Below are 5,948 nucleotides of genomic sequence, written 5' to 3'. Positions count from 1 at the left end.
ATGTCGGAATACAAATATTGCCTAGTTAAAAGAAAATTTAGAACGGCTACAAGTGTATATTAAATTTTTATAAAGACAAGTAGAATGTGGCCTCAGACGAGTTGTTCCATTGGTCCCATTACTCAAGTACAGATTACTAGATGAGGTGTCGCACTATGTATGAAAAGGGTTCTCGATGCTTCGTAATTTAGCCAGGGTTCCGTACATGGATAATCAGGTTGGCAAAAAAAATGTAGACAGACAGGGACATGATACAGTACCAAGTAGACTGTGGAAGAAGACTGGACGAATTTGAAACTGGGCATAGAGACATAGAGCAAGGTATAAGCGGATAAAGGTATAAGTACCCTCTAAAGGGGGGAAGCAAATGAGAGAACAACAAAGGTAAGATAGAGGCAATTGATATGACAACATGCTTGAGATTGATGGTTAAACTTCAAAAGATCCCTTGCTGAACAAAGCTAGAAAGATGTGGAAGCCACCAGTAATTGGATAAAAGTTAGAATGGTATGTAAGACAGGGTTAAGAAGTTTTGATGATACCCTGAATGGTATAACACTAGAAGGTGGGTACGTATAAAAGCGAAAGAATATAGCAATGAAAGGATATCGAATAAGTCAAGGGACACTACAAATAATAATGACAGCATGCTAGATTAAAAGGCAAATATTGACTATAGAGTTGGTCGCAAATGATATTGCGTTAGATAAATAACCAAGGATAAGAAATATCAAGACTCCTGTGGTAGAAGATGAGAAAGGAGTAAATAAGGAAATAGAAAGAAGTGCGATAAGGTATTTCTTGCACACTCTCATATTCTCATAAAAATAAATAGTGACACGAGAATATGTCAAGAAGGTTACAAGCGGGGGTAAGGAAAAATTGTGAAATGGTTTAAATAAGAAGGACAGGACTACCTAGTTAATATAGGATTGGCAAGCTTATATGTCAAATTCCTTTAAAACTATGCCAGCTAATGATAGACAAAACTTAAAATGGCTCAAAGGGCACTATATGAACGAACTTTAGCACTACTCAGTAGCCAACCCTAATGAATGGGTGCGTGCAAAAAGGGGTGAATACAATAGAAGGATTTAAACCAAAATGACCAAAAAGGGACATGGTCGTAGTGGAACTAAAGATCTACCCCTATACCGGTTGTAAGATAACAGAGGAAAGGGCAAGGCAATACACAAAGACTAGTGAGACGATGCTAAGATAAATTTTTGGCTAAGTTGAGTTCCCTGCACATTATTTCAAGGATTGTAATAAAACGCGACATGAGGACTTCCCAAGAAGGTCACCCATCCCAGTACTTCTCTCACCCTAGCATACTCAACCTTGAAATTCTGATGGAACTTAATGCATTAGTGCTGGTATGATCACGCGAGATGAACGAATCTGAACTAGTGACAGGGCCATGATATGATATTATGTACCTAGAGTATTATAAGATACGTTAAGGCAATTGTAATAAGGGCTTAAGGGAAACCAACATGATTAATTAATTACCAATTGATGGCACACTTGAATGCCACAGTTCTTTGACATAGTACAGTTAATGATAGGCAAATGATTGAATGGCTATATGGGCCAGTGGGCACAGGAATTTCGACACCACTTGGCAGCCAATCTAAAGATTGAAAAGAAAAACCCAAAAGGTAAGGGTACCAGTTGATGTAATTTACAAAAGACAGGAAGTAATATGCAAGGTCGAAAATCCCACAATATGACCAGGGATACAAGACTCACCTCACACTCCAGTGCCAGATAACTCTAGAGGGAATGTTACTTGTGGATTAACGATATTAGCCCCTTCTGCTTCAATCAAAGGCTACCTACTCAGCCGAAAAGGTGTAAAATTATGAGGGAAAAGAGTGGTAGGAATTTACGGAGTCTCCATAGCTATTATCCTAGATGAATGAGCCCAAGTTACAGTTAACTACCGAGGATCAGTCTGCGAAGAAACTGGGAAGACAGATAAGTCTTCGTACACTACTTTACCCTTAAACCTGATGAACAGGATAAAGCATTCCACTTAAATGATAGAAGATATGTCATGAGCTAGTGTTGTTAACTTCGAAGATAGCTGGGATGATTGTCCATCACTTATCAAGTTGCCTACAATAATAATTACTACTCCAGTATCCCAATGTTCCCGTACAAGACTGGTAAAGCAAGACGTGTACGTCCCCTATTAGATGGGTCGATGTTAGAAAGACTAAGCTAAAAAGTCCCCAACATGATTAAGCAAACTATCGACTAACAACCCATAGTCGGCAGAAATAATATACAGATAATCGACATCAATTTTAAGAGTTCAAATCAATGGTTAGGTGTGCATAAAAGAGTCACCCAGAAAAGAAAGCTTAACCCAAAATACGTTAGACCTCATCAAGTTTCTTCTAAATGGACAAAGTTTCCTGTAAGTTGATCTTACCACCTAAATGCGAAATCATACGCCCAGTACGTCTATACGGGTACTTCATAATATACTGGTGATCCACCCAGAGTGTGTCCATAGGTAATGTTCAAGAAATGGAATCCTATAAGGAATAACCTATAACCGTCCTAGAACAGCAAGTTAGAAGGGTGCAAATTAAAATGTGACTTCCATCAAGGTATGATGACGAAGCGAAAACCAGAAAAGGAATGACCTAGAAAATTAAAAGAGGACAGAAAATGCAAGTATTCGTACCGATTCCTGATGTCTAACCCCAAATCTCAAAACTCATATAATAAGAAAAGCTCTCATGGAAGGGCACTTGAATCATAATCTCGAAATAGGGTGGGACCCACCTCCCGACGTCAAAAAAATTCATTCTAGAGATGAAATCGAAGATTTCGTCGATACGAACGCAACAGAAGTTGTCTCATCCCCAAACTACAATCACAGCTCTTTCAATTTACAAAAATCTAAAGCAATGGATATTTATGTCACTGAAGAAGAGTTGCTGTGTGCACAACAAATCATGTCTTGGCACAATGCTGGATTGATTCAAAGGGAAAGGAATTCAGAACTAAATTCAGCTACACAAGAACCTATTATGGTCCAAGAATCACATAATTTTACGGTACCAATTAAAAGAAATCAGTAGGCAATTTCTTCCACAATCGCCGCACAATCGCAGGAGCGCCGCCTTCAATCTCTAGCAGATTCCGGCGACATTCGAGAAGGCGCAGTACCAAGGTTTTGTTCTCCAACCCACGACGAGTCGCTGGGTGTAATTTTCGCCGGAAGAATCAACTCCGGCGATGAGCGCGGTAGCGGCGCCGGAGCTCCGGTAACCCAAATTGTTCAAATTGAATGCCAAAATGTTCCTTATGTAGAGGTGCATCTTCCAGGACAGGAGTGCCATTTCGAATCATCACCAGGAGCTTCGAATTTACCTTCCAACCCTGACAATCATAGAGTCGCCGGTACTCTGGCGATCCAATGGAGGCACAATCAATATCAATAGGTAGGCAACAGTGTAGAGAGGATTCCCAGCCATACTGAATGTCTCGAATTACAACCAAAAAGCTCAAATTCGAAAAGTCGTCAAGACGACTGCCAAAGTGGGCTTGCCGGAGTTCTACTGAATCAATTGAAGCAACAAACAGACCAAAATGTTCATATTGGTGTTACAATTCCAACAAAGTATCTAGGTTATATTGAAACTTCCCCAAAAAGCTTAAATTCGAAAAGTCGTCGAGACGACCAAAGGAGGGAAGAACACTATGCTGCATATGAGGAAGTGAACTTGCCTCAGGACAAGGCTCAACAGCATGGACTTGTCTCTCAATCTACAAATGATGAACATAATCAGGAACAGGTGAGAAATAATTTGATTATAGGTCACAAGGTTACAGGAAGTGACCACAGCTTCCAGAACTTCAGATTATCTGCACAAGGAGCAACAAGTAAGTCTCTTAACTTGACTAATCATAATACTCATGATATTATTCATAACAACTCTGTACTGCAGCCTATTGAATTGATTTCTAATCCCATATGTGCTGTCCAAATTGTAAATGGAAATACTGAGGATAATATGGCTAGTGTACAATCTGAGTTAAGTGATAAAACTAATGGTAAAGGTAAGAGCCAAATCCAACAAGGTGGTGTGAGCAATCTACACCCCAAAGGTCCTGCAGTAAACCAAACAGCTGGTCACAAACCTTACATTCCCAACTCTACTCCCTTGAAAATTACTAACAACTTTGAGGTGTTCAATCCCAACAACCATAGAAAAGATCAGAACAGCCATCCACCAATTAGGAACAATCATGCTCCCAAAATCAACAACCAAACCAGAACTCCTGTTCCAAATACTACCAACCCTCCAAATCCTATTGTAACACACAATCTTGCTACCAGACTTAGAGCCCAAGAGACTGTCCAAAGTACTCCTATAGGTATCTCCCCCCCTGAAATCACCACAAAGCAAGGATACCCTGCAGTTTTATTCTCTGAAGAGGACTTCATGGTTAACTTAGCAGCTAAGTGTCAATACACCCTTATTGGAAAGTTTACACATACAATGCCAAGGATGGAAGTTATTAGAAAAGAGTTCATCCTACAAACTGAGCTTAAAGGAGGGGTTAAGCTGACTCATTTCAACTCCAGACACATATACATTGACTTGGACAATGAGTTTGATCACACAACAGTGTGGTCAAAAGGAAAAATGTTTATCCAAGGCCAGCTCATGAGGCTACAACTGTGGACTCCCACATTTAAACCAGAGGAGGAAACTCCCTTGGTACCTATTTGGGCAATCCTACAAGAACTTCCTTGGCATTGTTATAGTATGGAAGTGGTTACACCTCTACTATCTCCAGTTGGGAAAGTGTTGTTCCTGGACTTGGCAACATAAAAGAAAACTAGAGGTAGTGTAGCTAAAGTAAAGGTCCAAGTGGATCTTACCAAACAAAGACCCCAACATGTATGGATGGGCTTTCAAAAAGATGTGAATGGCAAGGGTAGATGGCAACCAATTCAATATGAAGGGGTGCCTGAATATTGCCAACACTACAAGCATCAAGGCCACACTCACACTACCTGTACAGTGAAGAGAAGAGAGGAGGAAAACAGGTAAAAGAAAATTCAAGAAGAAACTACTGCAGACAAGGACAAAACTAGCACAGGTAAGGCTAATGAATAGCATTTCCAAGAGAAAAACAACAACAAGGAAAAATAGCTTAATAATACAGATGAAGACCATGAAAATAACCAAGAAAAAGAGGAATGACAAATTCAAAAAAAGAAAACCAAGAAGAATAACCAACCCCACCAACAAGGAACTCTTCATCAAAGTAAACAAAGCAGGATGCACCAAGGAGAAAGCTCAAAAATGCCTCAACCAACAACCAGTGATAATCAGCAACCAAGGAACATGCTGCCATCAGGTACTATCTTTAATATTAATAATGATAATGTCCAAATATGTAATGTTGATTCTGGAGTCCAGAGTCAACAGTCCCCTCCCCATAGAATATTGGTTCCCAATCCCCACAGGCCCATTCAGTAGGTTTTTAAAAGGAAGGGAACTAGCAAACTTGTAGAAAAGCATACTGATGTGGAGTGCAACAATGCCAAAGGTCCAGGTACTGACTCAGTGCTCCCACACCCCCATGGCTCTCCCAATAGCTTTAATGTTTTAAATAATGTTGCTGTTGTGGCTGAAGAAGTTTATGGAGGTGAGGAAGGGGGAGTACAGGAGACACCCACTAATTTGCAGGAAGGGGAAACCAGGGGGAGGGAACATCTATTGGTAGACCATAGGAGAGACTCTACAGCCCATGCAACCACTTTTTCAGCAGCCATAAGGTCCAACAGGCAGGTTCAACAAGAGGATGTTCAACAGGTTTCTGAGGACATGCTTCAGATTAATGTGACTGATAAGGAAGATGCTAAATCTCCAAAGAGCAGTGAACAAAACCAGGGTGCAGTAGCTCAGCTTCTG

General features: G+C 40.3%; 1 pseudogene; it reads right to left on the bottom strand.

Annotated features, from left to right (window-relative positions):
* Nucleotides 1–1,270: 1,270 nt before the first annotated feature.
* Nucleotides 1,271–1,390, bottom strand: LOC129904866 (5S ribosomal RNA; annotated as a pseudogene).
* Nucleotides 1,391–5,948: the final 4,558 nt, after the last annotated feature.

Source organism: Solanum dulcamara, chromosome 9 (genome assembly GCF_947179165.1).
Source record: "Solanum dulcamara chromosome 9, daSolDulc1.2, whole genome shotgun sequence".
NCBI classification, from domain to species: Eukaryota; Viridiplantae; Streptophyta; class Magnoliopsida; order Solanales; family Solanaceae; genus Solanum; species Solanum dulcamara.
This window is presented reverse-complemented; position numbering and strand designations above follow the sequence as displayed.